The 23,928-nt window shown below is 35.4% G+C and overlaps 1 long non-coding RNA gene across 1 annotated transcript; it reads right to left on the reverse strand.

Moving 5' to 3' along the window:
• Nucleotides 1-6,444: 6,444 nt before the first annotated feature.
• On the reverse strand, nt 6,445-11,581 carry LOC123544969 (uncharacterized). Its single transcript, XR_006685217.2, has 2 exons — nt 10,957-11,581; nt 6,445-6,730 (listed from the first exon to the last, which is right to left on the reverse strand). It is a non-coding gene; the product is annotated as an uncharacterized LOC123544969 (long non-coding RNA).
• Nucleotides 11,582-23,928: the final 12,347 nt, after the last annotated feature.

Here is a 23,928-nt window from a genome sequence, read left to right on the forward strand (position 1 = left end):
TTTTGGGAAAATGTTATACAGAGGGGAAAAACACCAAAATCAACTGTATACTGAATCTGGCAGTTTGCAACTATCATTTTCCATGCCATTTTCCTGTTTAGTGTCTGTAAGCCTTCTAAGACATTTCTAGCCTACCCTCTTAGCTCAACAAGGAGTGTGCATGAGTCAGCTGGCATGGAGTTTTACTGGCATTGGGAAATGCCAGTCTGGTAGGCACTGATTATATAAATGTAAATTTTGATACAAATTAAATGCCTCCCTAATTTTAGAGTTATGGCCCCTGAAATAGTCAAAAATGCACATTTTCACCTTGTGACACGCCTTGCTCAAAAAGTATTTGATATAAATTGATGAAACCTTGCATGAGTCTTTATCATGATATGAACTTACGCGCCTACTATTTTTCATCTGGCTCCGCCCCCTATTTTTAGAGTTATGACCCCTGAAATAGTCAAAAATGCACATTTTCACATTGTGACACATCTAGCTCAAGAAGTACTTGATATAGATTCATGAAATCTTGCATGAGTCTTAATCATGATATGAACTTGCGCATCTCCTATTTTTAATCTGGGTCCGCACCCTATTTCACAAGTTATGGCCCCTGAAATAGTCAAAAATGCACATTTTCACCTTGTGACACGCCTAGCTCAGATAGTATTTGATATAAATTTATGAAACCTTGCATGAGTCTTTATCATGATATGAACTTACGCACCTACTATTTTTCATCTTGGTTCCCCCCCTATTTCCAGAGTTATGACCCCTGAAATAGTAAAAAAATGCACATTTTCACCTAATTATGTGCCTCACTCAGAAATTATTTAATGTAAATTCATGAAATCTTGCTTGAGTCTTTATTATAATGTGACCTTGCACACTTGGCATTCTTCTTGAGAAGTTTAGCATTTATTACAGAGTTATGGCCAATGAAATAGCTAAAATAGTGGATTTTTTGTTTGTGATGCTCATAGCTCAAAAAGTATATGGTATAGAATAATGAATCCTTTTCATAATTTTATTTGAGGCTATACCCCATTAAGACTGCAAACATTTGAATTGTTTCCCCTTATTTGTGACAAATGTACCTGGGGGGGGGGGGCACACCCTGTGTCCTACAGACACATTCTAGTTTCATATCAAAAATGTTATTTTACAACAAAAAAATTACATTAAGTGTTTTGTTACTCTTCATTCATTAATGCGATAGGGTAGCATGGTACACTTCGAATTTTGGCCCCCGTCAGTATCTGTTATAATTAGAACTTCGTGATTTTGGATGTCTGTAAATTAAGGTGAGAGATAATGACTGTTAATTCTTTAGAAAATCTAAACAGCCGATACATGTAAAATTCTGATGTTAGTTGTAAAACTAACTGCTGCTAAGTTTGTATGAATTGGTGGGTCACTATGGCGTGGGAAATTCAAATCACGGAAGAATTCCGTGCTTGTTGATTGATACTCAGGAAATTTTTCTCTATTTTGTGAAAAAACGAGCTGGATGGGCCCCCATTCCATTTATATCCTGAAATTCAGTAGGGACTATTAAATTGAGAAATGCAATAAAATTGGGCATTGTTCCTGCAGCGGGATCATTGCAGGCTGTTCAAAAAGTGCAAAATTGATGATTTTGGCATGCTATTTTTAATGGATTGTGTAAAACTTTCATTTTAAGAACTTTCTGTATTCTTGTATGAGAGTCCTGATCTTGCCATTAATTAAAAGCACAAAACATGCATGCAATTTATAAAATGGCCACCCTGATTCTGCTCATTAGGGAAATACAATATTGCGACTCGCTACATGTAAGCCTGGCCGTGCCCAAAATTTTCAAATCTAAATGTACCCTGCTACCTTCGAGTATAACAAAGAAAGTGTTTTGTTACTCTTTATTCATTAATGCGATATGCAAGAAATATAATCTGCCATGGGTTGTCAGTTTAACTGTTTTATGTGTGCAGATAGTTAGCCTTGACCTGAATATTCCCATCTGTATCTGCAACTAGTGACAGATTGAATTATATTCTCAGACATTCCTTCCCTTGACTATCGGCCAAAACATTCATTTTTTTATTTATGCTATACACTATGCTCATAATTATATTATAAGCAAACATCTTGGGGTATTTTCCTGAGATAGTGTAGTATCATATCTCAGTTTATTCTTGTTATGTTTACTGAAGTGTTATGTTGCAAGGATTTTTTTTATTATATATTGTTTATGTATACTTTATGTATAGTGCTTGGCCTGCTGTGTTTAGTTTAAAAATTGCTCTATAGATTTGAAACAGATAAAATAGGGTAGAAATGTATAAAGAACAACAGTGTTAAGGAAAGAATAGACATTAATTGTTTTGGTTAACATAGAGTGTAACATAAAGTTTGCCTTTATTATGGTAGCCTACACTATATCCTATTTCCCTATTTTAATGTTTTAATGACATCTCTTTTAAAAGTGCAAATTCCTTCCAATAAAGACAAATTTAATTCTTTAAAACTTGACTTTAAGTTTCTTGGTAAATTATAATGTAGAAATAAAGAAGAGATGTGTAAACAAAGGGTATATTTGTACACTGTATATATGCCATGCTCTTACCTTTCTGGCAAGCATTTCTAGTCTTATAATTTGGTTTCTGTATATTGTTCAGAACTTTTTTTGTTGCTAGTCTTTCTTTTGAAGCAAACCAGACTTTATTGTCTGTACAGTGCTCCAGTTCACAAACTGCAGTACTGTATAACAAGAACTTTTTGCAGGAGACAGTTTTTTTTCACTTTAATAATATGATAGTATTTTGATGTTTTGATCTGTTTAGATTTAAAATTTGACTATAGGAGAGCTCACCTTCTCAACCAGGTGTTTGCTTGTGTCAGAGGTGCAGGGTTTTACATGGAGTTACATTAGTAAAACTTTTTAGCTCACCTGATTGTTGATTTCTAGGTCATTTTGGTCAAAGGTCAAGGTCACAATATACAAAATCACATAACCTTTTGCCTCTGACAGGCTATCATTGTTGCATATATGTTTTAGAAAAAGCTCTTGTTACACTCTGTCTTTGAATGGACTTTAATGAATTACCTTCTTACTTACAATAGAGGTTCCTCATCATCACCAATGTCCTATATCATAAATTCCAAATCTAAGTGCAACAGAACATCGTTTAACTTAAAACAGGTGTTTCTCATCATAAAAATGTCATCTTCCTGTTTTTTGCTGGCCTATTTAATTATAAAAGTTGTTTGCATTATGGAAGTCTTTTAAACAATTTTTACACTGTCTACAATGAAGATACTTCTAGAGCTGTATACTCCTTTTCATTATGCAGCCATCCTTTGACTGTTTTTGTAAACAAAACTTGATAACCACAAAAATGTAGCATTATACAACAATGTAGATAGCCATTTTATGCAGTAAGTGTTACCTGTTTTTTTCTTATAAATCATTCATTTCTTGTGTAAATACTTACCTATATTTATGATATAAATAAAGAGTTATTCATCCTTCTCACTGTGTGATTTATTTTTCTTCTCCAATTTTGCACAGTATCTTTCCATTTTTAAAATGCTGGTCTAAAGTACATCTGGGAATGTTTAACTTTTAACAATATATGAGAGAGATAATATAGAATGATTTCTTTTTGCCACCGTAACTAGCGTCTGATGGCCCTTTCATGCTTCCGTAGAATCAACATTTATTACATGAAATTCATTTTGAAGCTATTTCTGAGATCTGCAGCTCTCAAATACGGAAATATCTTATTCTCACATTCGATGCATATAATGACACTTTCAGGCAACGTACATCAAAAAGGACCTTTTGAACGATTTGGCGAAGATCGAAAAATCTACATATATCCTTACTCCATTACGAACCCCAGTGGGATTTATCTTTGATGAAAAGCTGACATGTCGTGCTAAAGCCCGGGTATTTTCAAGTCGTTAGAAAATCCCCAGCAAAAAAAAAGTCCATGCGCATACATTTAGACGGCGTGACCCCTGACTCCAAACCAATGCAAGTGCGACTTTTGCAATTTAATAAAACTATTGTATTTATTTGAAGGTCTCACTTCGTTTCTGCAACAGTTGAGTGATCTGCCTAAGAAAAGGTGCATTTAAAACTGTTGGATATTGATTACATACACACTGATTTTCAATAAGTAGGTTTAGTCATGTTCCCACCTTGACAAGAGGAGTTATCAATTAGAGTAATTAAATCTTTGCTCTTTTCTATATGAACACGCATTAGAATCAGGGAAAATATTTTTTTCTGGTCAAGTACTCTAGAACTAAAAACATTTGTCATTAAACTGACTTGATATAAACTGTTACTGTCGTCAAACAATTTTTGAAAAAGATTAAGTAAAATGATTTCAATACCAGACCAACGACTCATGAAAATCATTGTTGATTATTGTTCCGTTACCCCAATAAACGCATAAATAGTAAAGATATTAGTTATGTGATAACTATGGCAAATAGCCGGAAACCAAACAAATTTAAATTTCCGTTACCAAAATTTCCGTTGTACTATCTCCATGAATTAAAACTACATGCACCTAAAGTCCATGTGGATTGAATTTCGATTTGTAACTTTTCAGAGTTTAGTCATTGGTTATGTTTAATAAGCATCAATTACACACAATATACGTTACTTTAATGTTTTTTGTCACAAAAGTCCAGAAAAAGGATATATCTATCAAACTTCCGTTACCCATTAATAGCAGAGCACGTGAATTAGTTGGGCGTTTTTACTATTTTTTGCACTGAACATTGAAAAGCGTTTGTAACTTTTACTCGAGGTAAACTGCCTTAATTATAAATATCTATACTTAACGATCGTTCAACGCATATACCTCCATGGTGTACGGGAAAGGTTTTATTGCCGCGGCAGTCCGGGTTCGATTTCCAACTCGGCATCTTTTTTTATCTTGGTTTGGCATTTTTAAGATTGTTTAGAAAGCAAAAACTCATATTCTAAGGTTCATAATATGACCAAAATTCAATTTGTAGAAAGATCATTTCTAGCCAAAATCTGGAGGTTATGGCCTTTAAAATAATGGCTAATAACAGAAATTTCTTAGAATACAGATGGAAATCAAAGTTCTTTGTGTGTTTATACAAGTAAATGAAGGTTTAATGCTTCGAATATGCATTATGCATATACATGTATTTGTTTATGTATAAAATTCTATTAGTTATTCTAAAAGCGAGACCTTTTTGACTGAGACATAGTATAACGATTTTGTAACGAACTTGAATGTACTTATCTTATTGTTGGTGTGCAATGGCAAAAAATGTACTAAAATCATTATTTTCTACAGACTTCTGAGATAGATTCATTAAAATGAATTGCAAACTAATTGTGGTAACGGAAATGTAAATAAGTAACGGAATTTTATATAAGCTTTTAAGCTTCCTATTTCGTTATCATTGTGGCAAGTTGGGAAGAAGTTCAAAATAAATCGTTGTCCTTAATTTAGAATGTACAATAATAAGAGGGCTGTTATGGTTTAATATTTAATAAACCGCAGAGCATAGACATTCCGTTACTATATAAGAAAGTCATTTCAGTAGTATTTTTATGGAAAGATGGATCGTCTTAACAGTTAAAGTTACACTTTTATACCGATCACTAAAATCAAATACGCTCCTAATATGTAAAAACAACTAGAGTTTAAAAATGCCCCAGTTTAAATAAATGTGATTCATTTCAAATATAAGGAGTGGCTAATTTCTTGATTATGCACTATGCACTATTATGCTAGACTTCCAAAAATAAATATATGTTGTTAAATGAACACAAAGTAATGTGTCATTGTTTTATCAAATTATCGCCAAACAGGAAGAACTAAACTAAAATTACGGCTTAAAAGCTGCAAGTTAATGTTTACCCATTCTATAAAAAATGATATTTGCAATTTGCATACAAATTTTGGATTTAGTTTCGTAGTGTCAATCGTTATGAACTGTGCATATTCATTTTTTTTTTCAGATCACCCCCCCCCCCCCCACCCACCACCACGTGAGATCGACCCTCTTTTGAAATTCAGTGATAGCCTAACTAGAAACGCTGTACAGGGTGTTGCATATACGTTTTCCACTCTGCACATTCTCTGAATAACACTTTGCATATCATGCCTAACAGTTGTCCGCAGCCGTCAAATATGTTAATTTTATTGATTTAAACAATAAGCCTTATTTATTTTGATGCACCTGTTTAGTTTACACAGCAATGTAATGTATTTTCCACGATGCTGAACCCGATCTTGCAGATTATTGAACCAAATTCCAGGTCATGTGCATTCACTTTATCACAACTAATACGATTAAATTTCTTTCAACGTCATGAAACCGAAATAAAACATACAAATGAATATAGAGAGAGAGGGTTTTCTCCGTGACTGGTCCTTGCTGGAGGATGATTTAAAAACAAAACCAAACAACAACAGCTTTCAAATATGGATTTTTCCCCAAAAGCAAATAAATCGTAGAAACTAACATAATATCATCCATATGCATTTCTGTTTAAATATACATGTTTTTTTGTTTGTTTTATAACATCAGTTAGTTTGTCAGTTCTACAAAACCTAAACATGTCAAATCTTTTCTTGGTGTTGTGTGTTAATCTTGTATACCACTACACTTTCCCTTGGTATTGTTTCAAGTGTCCCATTATCCACAGCATTGGTCCAGTAACTATCACCATGACACCAGTCCATAACATACCCTTCTCCTGAAACATATATTTTATAAATCAAAGTACGGGTAACCAGGCTGTAGTGTGATTTTTGAATGTATTATCAATTAACTACAAAGTATTAATAGGAATAGGAAGGCCAAACTATCGCTTCTCAATGTGCCCAATCACGTGATCGCGCTACGTCATTTTGTTCCCGCTACAAGCTCGAAAGTGGAAGTGAAAAGGTTAACAAAAATTATAAATCAGGGCGTAAGTTTGTTATTCAATATATTGTATAAATATCATGCACATGATTCGAAACCTATTTGAAAGTGCTACCCCCGGTACTACGATTTCTACACCAAACCCTTTCGATATGTGTGCTCTGAGGTGTTCCCACTACAAGTCAGTTGCAAAAAAATACAAAAAAGCACTTTCTTGTGGATAAAATTCACAGCATAGGTCATCGCTATAAACCATTGATTACTTTAAGACCATGATTAGCTCGGATACTTACTCGTAGTCGCATATTGGACAGAAAATGCCATTTTATGGAATGTTCCCACAACAAGTTCATCGCAGACCATGTTCTCACAGAAAGAAACATGGTAATACAATGCAGGTATAACGATTAAATCTTTTAAAAAAATATGATGCGGCTTCAAAAAGTCTTTTCGACTTCTATAATTTGAAGGGTGTTTTTTTTTTGTGTTATATAGGTCTTAAAGACTGTAGAATGATGTAGCTTAAAGAGCGTGTTTTTGTTTTTCTTAACATGCACTCTATGTTAAATATAAGAACTTGATATATAAGGATACAATTTGCATATAATAGTAGAATTGATGAGTAAGCCATTTTTTTTTTGCTAGATAATTCGTAAGTTTATGTAATTCAGTGATTATAAGTATGAGAGGGCAGAAAATGAAAGTGACCTCAATAAAACGTGAATCCTAGGCAATATATGACCATTTTGTATCAATTCGCCGTAAAACCCAACTCACTCAGCTATAACGTGAACAAAATTCATTTAAAAAGTGTGTCATGTGAGTTAGATATGACGGTTGTGCACGCAGAAATGATTAAATAAATCTACCTACTCTGGAGATGGGTCTTTACGTATAAAATGATACTAAACTGAACGAGGATATGCTTATCTAGATGCATTTTACTTTTTGTATGAAATCTTGGTTTTGTGAAGAAGCATGAAGTATATCATTTCTTTCTTATAATTCTTATTTTCAAATAAAACATGTGGCGCATGTAAAATACAAATAAATTATGTTGATAAAGCAAGAGGGTCATCACAAATGATCCTCGACAGCTGACCTGAGAAAGTGCGCTATCTAATGAGACTTTTAATGAGATATTCCATCACGTGTTAATAGAGGGTTAAAGATCCTAACATGGTTATGATTGAATTTCTAAAATCATATCACCCAATGAAGCTGGTTGCGTTTCTCTCAGTTGAAATATTCTGTCAAAAGAATGATGAATTAGTGCCGTATCTGAGTGATCAGAAATAAGTTCAATAAACCAATGTCTCACTGGGTTCGGACGAATTACAAGTTTGGCTTATAGCAAAGACCTTCAAACACTTTAAAATCTAGACATTACAAAGTTAAAATACAAATGTACATCTTCGTCGCAGCAAAAATGTCAATCGAAAATATAATCAACTTTCATTTGGCAAAACTTTCATAACAATCCGCTGAAAATCGTTAGGTGGCGCATATAACCTTAAGTGTACCGACGTTGTCGCCAGACGGCTTTACTTTAAGTCGATCGAACCTAGTGGTCTATCCTATGAAAATGCTTGTGTTAGTAACGTAAAATAATCAATTTTAGGCACAAAAAATGTCTGTGAAAAGGATTGTAAACTTTCGTGGCTCATTTTGTATCAGCGTCAGTTTAACAAAGGGACAAAGTATCACCCAAACACTTGAATGGTATACAGTATGATATAAACCTATATCTTACGTAGATCAAGGGAGAACAGCTTAATACTACCACTCATTCTGGAACCGTAATTTAAACAAAGTTTGTAATTTTACTCAAATAATATGGCAAAGACCTTAAAAAGGTTTAAATTTTCGAAAATGATTCAAACTAGTTTCGAAATTTTAAAGCTACTCCACTGAGCTTTTAATACTAGAGGACTAGAACAACAGTTTGTGATTTTTACGTATTAGAGAGACTTGTTTCAGTAGGGCTTCGTTTTGTAAGAATGAACATGGTAGTGTAAAATCGCTGTAAAATGAAACGTTCAAAGAGAAACATCACATCAGTCTTTCTTGTGTGCCATCCTGATGTGACGGTTTAGAGCCGACCTGTGTTTATATGTAGATGGACAGTTTGGATATTCTATGAAACTATGCATGTCCTAATGTCATTGTGTGTGCGTAGGTTTTCCTTTTTTGCCACACGTATCACAAGTCAAACGTGTACATGTCTTTCTTAGCTGGTGTTGTTTCCTCTCTGTAGAGGTGGCGAAAGCTTTTCCGCATTCTGCACATACGTACTCGCCGCTAGCACCTAGATTACAAATGAAAAACAAAAAGTTGCTTTCTGTGAGAACATGGTCTGCGATGTACTTGTTGTGGGAACATTCCATAAAATGGCATTTTCTGTCCAATAAGCGACTACGAGTAAATATCCGAGCTAATCATGGTCTTAAAGTAATCAAGGGTTTATAGCGATGACCTATGCTGTGAATTTTATCCACAAGAAAGTGCTTTTTTTTGTATTTTTTGCAATTGACTTGTAGTGGGAACACCTCAGAGCACACATATCGAAAGTGGTTGAACAGGAATAGCATTAAAACGAGGTTGGTTTGGTGGGGAAATGGTAGTACCGGCGCATGATATTTATACAATATATTGAATAACAAACTTACGCCCTGATTTACAATTTTTGTTTACCTTTTCACTTTCACTTTCACTTTCGAGCTTGTAGCGGGAACAAAATGACGTAGCGCGATCATATGATTGGGCACATTGATGGAACGCCATTAAAAAAAAAGCACTTATGAAGAACTCACTGGAAATTGTTTAACTTGTTTTAATGCTTGTTACTGATATTATGGTATTATATTACAAATAAAAATGTCTACAGCTTATTGATTTCATTGTGCCCAGGGCAGTCGTATGGCCTATACAACTGTCCACCCCTGTGGGAAATAATTCAATCTGATTCAAATCTCGATCGTTATTGAGGAGATTGGAAATAATTATAACGATAATGTTTATTTATAGCAGAATAAACGTGCACATTACTAAACAGGTCATACGCTATCAGATATACCTGAGTAGGCCTACGTGATAAAATTCACGGCCGCCGAGAATAAAATTTATCCAAGGCCAAACGAGCGCGGATCAATAGTCTGATGTAGCTAGGGTATATACAGTACAACCGACATTAAAAGACCATCTAATTGAAGGGCAAACAGTGGTATCTTAAGTGACCTTCGTGGGTCTACGTGGCGAAATTAGCGGCCGCCGAGAATAAATCCATGGCAAAACGAGCGCGGATCCAATACAGTACAACCGGCATTAAAAGACCACGTAATGAAAGGGCAGACAGTGGTATTTAATACCTTCGTGGCGAAATTCAAGGCCGCCGAGAATAATCCGTAGCCAACTGAGCGCGGAGATCCGATATACAGTACAACCGGCATTAAAATACCACGTAATGGAAGGGAAAACAGTGATATCCTAATACAACATGACTTCGGTAGCTAATATTTAACAACAACAACAAAAAAGGAACTGCATGAAGAGGGGCTCAATGCAAGCGGTACTATAATTTATGTACGCATGTAAAGTGGAGAAGTATATAATATCAAAACATCACATTAACTTTGTAATCGTTTATCTTAATTTGAAAACCAAGAGACCTTGACATAAATTCACCTTAAAAATCCATACGGTAAATGTAAAAACTGACACAAATAATAAATAAATTATAACTACATACATCAAGCTTTTTAAAAGAATGGAACTATGTCAAAGTTAAGAAAAAGTCAAACTTGGTACTTCGGCATTTGGAACCCCCGATAATTAATGTAATTTCTAATTACAATGTATATAATAGCAACTGAAGCATCATTGCACTAGCTTTGTTGCAGTATGTTTTTCTTTCCTAAAAGGACATTTATTGTTAGAAAAAAAAAACACTACTTGAAAAGATTATGTAGAAAACTTAAAAAACGTATGCACCAATATACCAGTGGTCTGCAAATGAAAAGCAGACCGATGGTAAAACAAAAACAGAGAAAAAAATACCTGCAGCGAAATGCGGTTCTTTGGTGCCCCATAAACAAAATTTCTTCGCCAAATAGTCCTGCTGGTTAAAGGTACTAACCGACAAATAGCTTTGTTCAACACCATATTTTTATTCCAAGGTCGTTAATAACGGAAGTTAAACAAAGATACGATGGAGTACTATTTTATGTATGAATTCCTAAACTCTTCAGATACGCGCCCACATATAAAGTACACATTAAAAAATACGATAACAAATCCTTGAAACCTTTGTTTATTTATTAAATTTCATTATATATGCAAACTGCACGGTCGGTCAATTCGAAAAATCACGTGTGAAGGTAAATCTGCGAAACAAAATAGTCCGCAGTGCATGTAGCATACTACTGCAAATATTGTCATGAACATTTATAGGTTTCCATTCCTTATTATGTGAAACTGGCAATGTAAATATGCAGCTGCATTATCAAATATATAAAAGGAAAAGCTGATAAGCCTTTGCATCTTCCAATTTGTCCTCACCTTTTTAAGTATCAAAACCCTAATTGTCACAAAGGTACAGTAAAACCTGTGTTGAAGGCCACGTATGAACTGAAATTACCGGGCTCCAAAACCACCATTTGCATTTCCGATTTCAACATTTTGACTTTCCCGAGTGTGGCCTTTATGTAATATAAAGGTGTTAGTGTTGCGCATCAAGATATACAATATCGACGCAGGTAGATTTTTTGTAAATGTCACATATACGAATGCTTTCGAAACTAGATATGTGTCCATATGACACAGGTCCCCCTTCCCCCCCCCCCCCCCCCCCCCCCCCCCCGCCACACACACACACATAGACTAGTAGTCTTTTGTAGATAAAAGATGTGGTGCTGATACTTGTATAGTAAAAATACAAATGTAGGCTATATGTATTTTTTAAGTGGAAATATTAATGACTGTGTTATTGTCTGATATTAATTTTCCTAAAGTGAAACATCTAAGTGTGTAGGATTTTTATCCTCTCCTGTCTTACATATTGAACTTTCAATTTTTCCAATAATCGGTATTATTGATTTTTTGACACATTAAATAAAGAAGGATAAATTCGATTTATTCGTTATATCTTTTAAATGGTTTAAAATAACGGATTTGCTCTGGCGGCAATCGTTGATTTAATCTTTTCACTTTTTTTTACAACGGGTAAATATTATTACTGTTATTAAATGAACATTCTAACACGATCTGCAGCAATTGCTATATAAACATATAGCGAAATCGCCTATACATGAATCTACGATAAAATATGGTTGGCTATTACATTTCACCCCCTATGATTGTGGCATAAGAGGTTCTACTTCAGTTCCATTACATACAAATTATTTCAGGGCCAAACGGTTGAAAACAGCATTTCAAAAACATAAATATGATAAAAAGTCATACTGACTTATGTTTAGGACCGTAAAACACGTTTCGATCTCTACGAGCGAATTCAATTAGCTTAATTAAGATTCAGCGGTGACGTCATAAATGTATGACATAAAGTATGACGTCATAATGATGTGACGTCATATAAAGTTAAACTCGTAACTTGTAACGCAGGGTCAACTCGCCTAATTTGATGATTCTCTTCATAATTAGTTTGCGAGCTGTTAGATTACTAAATTATAAATACTTCTCAAAATTCTGATAAAAAGAAACAAATACCTATACGTTCCATTGGCTATGCAACTCGTTCTAACCATAGGGGGTAAATTGTAACAGCATATGACCCGAATTACGTATTACGCTGAAAATGTAGTACTGTAAAATGCGAATTATTTGCGTTGTTAGAATCGAAATAATAAATATGTTCCAATAATTTTATCAATTAATAAAACATGGGCAGTCGTTTGGATGCGAAAGATTAAATCACTCGTGCTACGCACTCGTGATTTAATTATTACGCATCCAAACTCCTGCCCATATTTTATTAACTGATAAAATATGGGAACAGATTTATTATTTCTTAATTCTAATATGATTTGTTCTGTTAAAACACTCTTACGCTAGAATGACGTCACGTTAAAGTGCAGTGACGTCACTGTTTTTGTTGCGACCAAGAAAGAGCGCTACTATATTTTATCTACTGTTTTAGATTAAGGACATATTAGAATCGAAATCATTTATAGCAAAGCCGTGTTTTAACACTATTTATACACTCGGGCGGTAATACTTCGTACAAATGATTTCACTCGGGCTGCGCCTCGTGAAATTATTGAGCCTGACGTATAACCGCCCATCGTGCATAAATAGTGTTAAAGCACTCTTTTGCTATAAATTATTTCTTAAATATCACGATACGTTTGCTCAAATAAGTAGTAAGTCTGCATATAAAATTTGGGGACAAAAAAATAATATGGTCAGATGTAGGACTCGAACCCGCAACCCTGATATTGGCAGATGAACGCTTTGTCCGCACAGTTAATTTAAGAATTATATATGTAATAGTTATATCGCTATTTATGTTCGGACACAGAAAATTAATTTACGGAAATATATACGGAATATTCATATTCGTGCCAGGTCAATACTTGCGGACAATATTTACTCCAGTATGCTTAAACCAAAACATTGTTTAAGAACAACAATACTTTGCGAAGGCTATTTTTGATACAAAAAACCCACTAACTGCGCATGACTAACGTTTTACATTTTTCTCTTTTAACGTATTTAAAAGTACACCAACATAAAAAAACACATCTAGTTTAGTCTGAGTAATGCCATATATCTGTTAATAAAATAAATAAATCCAGGATTTTCAATGTAAGAATTTAAACTACAAACTTTAACAACTGATCTATAAATATTGTTAAAACATTTGATGAACAATAAACATGGTCATGTATAACATGATTATTTAATAGTGTTACAGTCAGGATTAGTATCCGTTTTACAACTAGGACTAGAAAAGTCATGACTAGAATTATCCCCCTCCCCCCTTACGCACAATGATTTGAGATTACACCTTCCTCTTTCCCTCCAAACGGCATCCAGGGTGACCATAGCAAAAGATCATTTGGGGCATGTTAACCGTGATGGAAATAAGTTTTTGAAATGTATTGTCACTGAGGATGAAATGTGGGCTTATTATGCTGAACCTGAAACAGAAGCTCAGTCAAAGCAGTGGAAATGAGCAGGCTCCGCATCCGTCTCCCTCTGCTGACAATGTTATGCTGGTTTTGGGAATCCAAATGTTCCTTCTTTTTGCATGACAATGCTCTCTCCTATACTGCCTCATTTACAGTAGAACTTATCAACTCCTTCAAGCGGCAATTGTTGTCTCTCTCCGTACACCAGACATTGCCCCATGTGACTGTTTTGTTTCCAGAACTCAAAAAGGCTCACCGGAAACAAATAGGAGACAAGGGCGACTTTGATTTCAGCTGTAAAACAGGTCTTAGACTACTTTTTGGTTTTCAGAGGGAATACAAAAGCTCCCACGAACTTATTCGGATTGTAAAAGTGTATTTATAAGCGTAGGCGAGGAATACCCCCAACCCCAAAAGTAAGTCAAGGCCACCTAAAGTTAAACTCAATAACTCAGAGCGCCTCACTATTTTCAGCATCAATTGTAGGTCCGTGAAGAATAAAATACCTGACTTGCATCTAATGGTAGACCAAGTCAAACCTGATATTATCTGTCTCACTGAAACCTGGTTAAAAGCTGATGTCAGTTCTTCTGAAATTTTTCCAGATACCCTAAACTATACTGTCTGTAGGGATGATAGGTGTGGTGGACAGGGCGGGGGAATGATGATTGCCATCTCTAAAGCGTTACTCAGTCAAGAACAACCTGACCTTAAAACTAACTGTAATATAACCTGGTCAAAAATAACTGTAGGTCCGTAAAGAATAAAATACCTGACTTGCATCTAATGGTAGACCAAGTCAAACCTGATATTATCTGTCTCACTGAAACCTGGTTAAAAGCTGATGTCAGTTCTTCTGAAATTTTTCCAGATACCCTAAACTATACTGTCTGTAGGGATGATAGGTGTGGTGGACAGGGCGGGGGAATGATGATTGCCATCTCTAAAGCGTTACTCAGTCAAGAACAACCTGACCTTAAAACTAACTGTACTATAACCTGGTCAAAAATAACTTTAACTGGTATAAAAAAAACATTTATGTTGGAGCATACTATAAACCACATGAACTTGACGAATTATCATTGTCCGAACTGTGGTCATCCTTAAGTAAAATCCCGAAGGATAGCATAATATGGCTCCTCGGAGACTTCAACATGCCTGATATCAACTGGGTCAATGAAACATTCAAATCAAATTGTAAAAATAGAAGTCTCTATGAAGATTTTATGGAAAAACTGTCCCACCTAAATTTGGAACAGATGGTAAAAGTCCCAACCAGGCTGTCCAATACCCTTGACCTCTTCCTTACCTCCTACCCATCCCACGTCCACCTCGTCAAGACACTTCCCGGCCTTGCAACCTCTGACCAGTATTTCATGAGGTCAAAATAAAGAGAGGGCGACCCATCCAGCATAAGAGACTAATAAAACAATATCGGAAAACTAACTGGGAGGCGATCAGATCTGACATGCGTTCATTTAGCAGTAGTTTTATTAGTAAGGCCCATACAAACCCTGATGAGGCTTGGAACTCATTTAAGGACAGCTTAAATGAATCCTGTATCAAGCATATCCCTACTAGAATATCCAAATCCCGTGCCGGCTTGCCTTGGTTAACTCCCAGAATGATCAGGCTTATCCACAAGCGTGATAAACTCTATCACAATCTCAACAAATCCCCAAATCAAGCTAAGAACCAGAAACTGAAGTCCCTAAAATCCTATATACAAAGGCAAATAAGAGCCTCATACTGGTCATACATGGAAAACGTCATCTTTAGCCATGATTCCCAACCTGGTAAAAATAAGAAATTCTATAGCTACATCAAACATGACAAAAAAGAAAATGCCGGCATAGCCCCTCTCAAATCAGATGGTTTCACCCATACTGATCCAGTCACTAAAGCAAACATACTTAATAAGCAATCTGAATCAGTTTTCTCCCCACCTAAGCCCCTAAGCCTTAAACATTTGTGCTCCAAACTGTAAACATCCCCTTCCTCCCTAATGGACCAAATAAATGTAACTCCAGAGGGTGTTGACAAACTCCTTCTTGGCCTATCCCCACATAAAGCGTCGGGGCCAGATGAATTATCCCCCCGTGTTCTCAAGGAACTTCATCAAGAAATCGCCCCCGTCCTTTGCCACATCTTCAATTTATCCCTAAATACAGGCATTGTCCCTAAACACTGGAAAAAGGCAACAGTTGCACCAGTCTTTAAAAAAGGCCTCAAATCAAAACCCAGCAACTATCGACCAATTTCTCTGACCTGTATTGCGTCCAAACTCCTTGAGCACATCGTGGTTTCAAATCTTATGTCCTTCTTTGACAAACACAATATTATCAGCCAGTTCCAGCATTGTTTTAGGCCGGGTCATAGTTGCGAAACTCAGCTTATTAATTTTACCCAGGAACTTTATAGTAATTTAGAACAAGGCCAACAAACTGACGTCATCGTAATGGATTTTTCTAAGGCATTTGACAAAGTCGACCATTTGAGGCTAATTTACAAGTTACAATCCCTAGGTGTTAGTCCCCAAATAACTAATTGGGTCAAAGCCTTCCTCTCTAATCGTACTCAGAAGGTCGCAGTTGAAGGTCACCTGTCCAGCGAACTTCCGGTCCTGTCTGGAGTTCCACAGGGATCTGTCCTTGGGCCCTGCCTTTTCCTTGTATACATTAACGAACTGCCAGACTCAGTCAAATGTAAAACCCGTATGTTTGCAGATGACACCATCGTATATCTCACTGTCAAATCAAATAATGATAGCATAGCCCTTCAAGAAGATCTCCATAAATTAGAAACATGGCAAAGAGTCTGGCAAATGGAATTTAACCCCGACAAATGTGAAGTCCTTAGAGTAAGTAGGAAAAGAAACCCCTTTATATATCCCTACAGGTTACACAATACAGAGTTAAAGTCCACCTCATCAGCGAAATACCTAGGAATAACTATCTCCAATGATTTGAACTGGTCACAACACATAGAAAACATAACTTCTAAGGCAACCTCTTCCCTTCGATTTATTCAGAGAAATGTCAAGACAGATAACATAAAGGTCAATGAAGCTGCATACACCACCTATGTCCGCCCCCAGCTAGAATACTGTTCAACTGCGTGGCATCCCTGGCAGAAAACCCTCATCCATAAACTTGAACGAGTCCAAAGGTCAGCAGCTAGGTATGTTATGAATGACTACAACTATACAAGCAGTGTAACTGAAATGTTGAAATCCTTAGAATGGAAAACTCTCCAGTACCGTAGGTTAAACTGTTCATTACTTTTGTTTTACAAAGTAAGGACCCAGACCGTTGCAACTGACCAAGGTTACTTGACCTCCATTAGAAATCTGAACAACTTGATCCCTTATTCCAGCACTCAATACTTTGCTAATTCTTATTTCCCTAGAACCATCCGTCTCTGGAACTCCCTCCCCACATCAGTCAAAGCTAGCCCCAGCCTCAGTATTAGAGAGGCTGGCGGCGGTCACTATGTAATTCTTCCATTCTGTCCTATTTTAACTGTAGCATACTGTCCTTTCATCTTTTACTTTTAATACTGTAATATACTAAATTTCTTTAACAACTGTTTCTCTGACAGCGCCGACCAGTCATAATCGGAAATAGATTGTTGGTTGTACCAGGAAGGTCTAATACGTATCAGTTGTTCCAGGTTGTACCGATGTAGATGTAGATGTAGATGTAGATAGAAGAATAATATATATTATATAAAATGCACCTGCGTATTGATTTACCGCTAAAATGAGTAATATTATGCAGAATAAATTATGAATAACAGTAATATATGAAATAGGTATTATCAGTTTTGTGAAATAAATCAAACGTGCTGACAAATTTAGTTACGAGCTGACCTTGGTACGATATAACTGAATCAAAGTACACGTGCAGATGGAGACTACAACGATGTGCTTAATTGCAGCTGGAAGGCAAACCTGCACAGTTTAATTAATGAATTGTAATGTGATGGGAGAAGCAATTACGCATTATTTACGGGTAGACGTCCTAAATGCGTTTTATTATTAAAGACTCGTACTTGTAAATTGCATGACACAACACACTACCTTGGTGAACTGAAAAAATTAGGTGGGTATGCTGTGTATTCGGATATATTTTTTTTGGATAAAAAATGTGAAGGTAAATAGTATTCAGCCACGGTTTGGGAACAGGATGTGGAAAGTATTTTCTTTCTCGATTCCTTTAAAGGCAAAGAAAATCTCCTATATAAGTGACCCCCCCCCCCAAATACCAGACTTTTTAATCCCCAATATACAAGATCCTGTCTGGTCCAGTCTGATAAGGGTCCATAAAACCCCTGTAGACTTGACATGTAGCCTAATTATTGTCAGAGAATCATAAATTTTATTGCCTACAGATAAATTGGTTATTTCCTGTGGTTTGCATTTTATTGATTGGAATGCTGTTTTTTTTTTGTTTTTTGTTTTTGTTTTTTTTTAAGAATGTACACAAAATTAATTTAATTGATGTTGAGTAATGTCCCGACCAATTAAATAATAACTCTTATAGCGAAGCAATTCTTCTCACTCCTTAACAATAAAATAATAACTTAAAATTTAATAAAAGAAATTAAAAGTTTGTTTATTCAATGATTATGATCTTTTTATCAAAAGTAACAAAATAAAACCAGAAAAAGAAATGATAATTGCTGGATTTTATTAGAAATTAAAGAAGCGTTCAGTTGCATTTTTAATAGATAAAATGGAATATGGACAGAACGATTTTTAGCTCGACTATTCATAGAATAGTGAGCTATTGCACTCGCCCATGCGTCGGCGTCGGCATCGGCGTCGGCGTCTGCGTCCGCGTCCGCGTCCCGATTTTGGTTAAGGTTTTGTATGTAAGCTGGTATCTCAGTAACCACTTGTGGGAATGGATTGAAACTTCACACACTTATTCACTGTGACAAACTGACTTACATTGCACAGGTTCCATAACTCTATTTTGCTTTTTTACAAAATTATGCCCCTTTTTCGACTTAGAAATTTTTGGTTAAGGTTTTGTATGTAAGCTGGTAACTCAGTAACCACTTGTGGGAATGGATTGAAACTTCACACACTTATTCACTGTGATGAACTGATCTACATTGCACATGTTCCATAACTCTATTTTGCTTTTTTACAAAATTATGCCCCTTTTTCGACTTAGAAATTTTTGGTTAAGGTTTTGTATGTAAGCTGGTATCTCAGTACTTACTAATGGGAATGGATTGAAACTTCACATACTTGTTCACTATCATGATCTGACATGCACTAAGCAAGTCCCATAACTCTACTCTCTTTTTTTTCAAAATTATGCCCCTTTTTCGACTTAGCAGTTTTTGGTTAAATTTTTGTATGTAATCTGATATCTCAGTATCCACTAATTGGAATGGATTGAAACTTCACACACTTGTTCACTGTCATGATCTAACATGCACTGTGAAGGTCCCATAACTCTACTTGGCATTTTTACAAAATTATGCCCCTTTGACTTAGCAGTTTTTTGTTAAGTTTTTGTATGTAAGCTGGTATCTCAGTATCCACAAATTGGAAAGGATTGAAACTTCACACACTTGTTCACTGTCTTGATATGACATGCTGTACAGAGGTTCAATACCTCTACTTTGCATTTTACAAAATTATGCACCCTTTTCAACTTTTGTATTCATTCAATTGACAAGGCTGTTGAATAGTCGAGCGTTGCTGTCCTCCGACAGCTCTTGTTTATATTAAAAATGCATAATTCCCCTTGTGTTGTCTAAATAACGACTCTTTTATGTATAATAAAATCCAGCAATAAAGAGATATCATTATTCAAAATACACATGTAATTTATTATTTCTAAAAGTTATGTGCCTGAATGCATTTTTTATATATTTGATTAAAGAAACAAACCAAAAAAACCCAAAAAAACACAGCAATCATGAAATGTAAATGTTAAAAAACCTGAATATTAAAAATATGAAAAAACATTGTTGTATCTTATCACTTAGTTTATTTAGCCCTAATTCAGTCAAGCTTTCTAAACTCGTTATAAAGGTGAGAACTGATTTGCTCTGAAGGTGAGAAATATCACCTGTAATTTATGTACTGCACAGTAGCTATACAGTAGCTTATTATAATAAATAGAAGCAAGTCTATCAATGGTCCAGTCTTGTGTATTGGCCCTTACAACCAATACGCAGACCTTATCATTCCCATAGGCCACATACCTGGCATACCAGAATCAGTGTCTTTAATTGTTGAGAAGAAATCAGTAAAAAAGTTTTTTCTTTAATGTTTTAAAAGCGAATGTGCAATATCCCGAATAAACTCACATGTAAATGTGTCAGACCGTGAACGATGCTGACCTATTTGCCCTCAAGAAATTTACATTATTGTTTGAGAAGAATATCTAACAAAGTGTTGTTTTTAAAAAAATATATGTACGAAGACTCATTTAAAACTTATTAAAAATCGCAACGACATCATACTGCCTCATTTTAAAACCACATTTCTATTTACGTTCATGAGGTCACGTAACCTGTTCTGCCGTGCTAACAGAAATCTGTTTGCCAAAAAATCGTTTTACTCCATGTATTTAAATTGCTGCCGCTTTTTCATTATTTAAGATTTTTTAATTTTGTTTTTTGTACTTTCTGGTCAAAAGTCTGAATTTTATTACCATAGTATGTACCGTTTATTTACTTTTAAAAGGAAATAAATAAAGATCGCGCTGTTAGAAATTTTACAAAACATTATATGAAAATTTGATCGTTTTAAAAGAATTTTGCCTACATTCCTGTCGATATCTTATTAAAATTGTTATAGAATTTAAACTGTATTAGTTCTCAAGCGGTGTTGAATATCTGAAGCGATTATATTAAAAAATGAATGCACTACGCGCGTTTTTTGTGTCAAAAGTAACTGCGATGTAAATTAAGTATTATGATAGGGCGCACATGCTTGTGGAATGGAAAATTACCAGCATGACGTTTTGACATTTTTACGATTCGCAGGTAAATTCCAGTCAATCCAGGTAATTTTGCCTAATGTAATTACTCAATTTGGTAAAGTTACCACTTAAAAACCACTCACCCGATAGGTGGAGTAGTCCATTCGTGCTATCCTGACTTTAACTCGCCAATGCTTATAACTGTAGAATGCCGTACTAAGGCAAAATCAACTTCCGTTTTGTGAATTCGCCGATATGGATACGATCCCCCACCCCCCCCTATTTTTCACTTTTAAGGGTTTTATTTTATTTGCAGACCGTGACTGAAAATTGGTTGACCGTCGGTCTACCCAACTTTTGATAATGGACCTGCCGATATTTTTGGTTGCGTCGGTCCAACAGTCCACCGCTAAGGTCGAGGCCTGATTTAAATTACTAATCAAATAAAATTGTTGAAAATTTGCTCCCGCCTTTCAATAACAGATGTTGTTCATACAAGTTTTTTTTCTACACTGATTCCTTTTGTTCAGTAAACATTGTGTAACAGGCAAAGTTCATAGTTTTGCAGACACACATAGCTTCGGGCCGTTTTTGCCAATTAGAGATTTTCGGGGCCACAATTAATCTTTTGTCGCAAATGGCTCAAGTGCAACCGACAGCGTGACCCCTGAACAAGTGGTACAAACATGATAATAGACTGCTCTTCTACGAATTGTTTATCAATTAACGTTTACACCTTGATCAATAAACACCTTTCATAATGAAGTACTAAATACAAACCGCGAGATAACCACGTGTCAGTCGGCGTGTGGCGTGATTGACATCTGTCAGTAGCTAATTAGTATATGACGCTCGGCCTACTGCCATACTTCCGCTTGTGGTGGCGAACAGTATTGAAATTCACCGAGATTTTGATTGACAAGGGGCAGAACTTTTGAACTCGATATGCATCAAAGAAAACTTCTCGCGGGTGAAAACCCGGGACCTCGACAAACAGGCTTTTCGCCATGTTGTTTCATGTCGACAGAACCAGGAACGTTCGTGACTATGCGCGACGAGGTCGGGTACAACTAAATTATCCCTATAGAATCAATAAAGATATGATCAGAATCGCGAATTTCAGCCCATAAAAAAATTGCGTCGGCGGTAAAAACTTACGGTCGGTCGGGTTACAGGAAACAAACATATTTTTTTTTTAGGCCTAAAAAGGAAACAAATATCTATACGTTACATTGGCTATGTAACTTTTTCTAACCATAGGGGGTAAATTGTAACAGCATATGACCCGAATGACGTATTACGCCGAAAATGTAGTACTGTAAAATGCGAATTATTTGCGTTGTTAGAATCGAAATAATAAATATGTATGCACTCGTGATTTAATTATTACGCATCCAAACTCCTGCCCATATTTTATTAACTGATAAAGTATAGGAACAGATTTATTATTTCTTAATTATAATGGGTTTTTTTGGGGAGGGGTTGTATAGTTATGAATAATTTCATATGTATTATAATAGTCAATGGTGATAAGTCGGATGAGGTCCCGGTCACATCTGGTGTCCCACAGGGCTCTGTCCTCGGCCCTCTTCTCTTTCTGCTATACATAAACGACCTGCCTGAAAATATTGTTTCACAGGTCCGGTTATTTGCTGATGATACTGCTGTTTATATCACAGTCAATAATATTACACAACAACATACTCTGCAAGAGGACTTAACCAGGTTAATTACAAAAATGGGAACACACATGGGACATGGAATTCAACCCATCCAAATGTACAGTGATTAATATTTCCAAGTCTAAACACCTTTACAAATCCACTTACACACTACATGGGCAGACACTAGCAACTGTGAGTGATGCAAAATACCTTGGTGTTAGCATCACTTCAGATCTAAACTGGAACAAACACATAAACCAGGTCACTTCAACAGCTGGTCAAACACTTAACTTCATTAAGCACAATATTCCCTCCAAACAGCAAAATATTAGGGAATTTGCCTACAAAACCCTTGTTAGACCACAACTAGAGTACTGCAGCTCAGTGTGGAGTCCACATACACAGCTCAACATACATAAAATCGAGATGGTCCAACACAGGGCCGCTCGATGGGTCACCAGTGACTATTCAAACTACAGCAGTGTCACACACATGTTAAAGCAATTGGGGTGGCGTTCCCTTGTAAACAGAAGGAATGATGCCAGGCTACTGAAGTTTTACAAGATTGTCCATGGTCTGGTGGCAGTGCCAATGCCATCTTATATTTTACCTCCTACCCAGCTCACTAGACACATGCATTCCCTAACAAACATTGATCAGCTGTTTTTATCATTTTATTCAGTGACAAATATGAGGAAAGACTTCAATCTGTATAATCACTAGTATAAGAAAAACAAAGTTTAACAGTAATTCTTTATCTACAGAGAATATTGGACAATTATTATCAAACTTGATCTGCTAACATTAACAATTCTCAATGATTACTCTCTTATAGTAGATTTAAACATTCCTTTAATCTTGAAAAATACTTAAATATAATTGAAGATAAAAAAATTCGAATTGCTCTTAGTAGATTTAGATTATCATAACATAATTTTGAAATAGAAAGAGGTAGATATAACAACACGGATCATAATGATATAAAATGTAAATTTTGTAATCTTAATTCTTTAGAAAAATTAAATGAATATCACTTTCTTCATGTATGTCCGTTGTATAAAGAATTATGCAGAAAATGTTTAAAACCATATTACTGTAGATGACCCACTCTGTAAATCTGATGTCTATGGAAGATAGGAAGGAATTTCTGAATCTGTCAAAAAAAAAATTATTTTGCAAATAAACTTAGACAAGATATTGAAAAGTTAGTTTCATTTTCGAAGCAACATCATTTTTGAGTGATGAGTATAATTTTTTTTTTTTTTA

This window comes from Mercenaria mercenaria, chromosome 1 (genome assembly GCF_021730395.1).
Source record: "Mercenaria mercenaria strain notata chromosome 1, MADL_Memer_1, whole genome shotgun sequence".
NCBI classification, from domain to species: domain Eukaryota; kingdom Metazoa; phylum Mollusca; class Bivalvia; order Venerida; family Veneridae; genus Mercenaria; species Mercenaria mercenaria.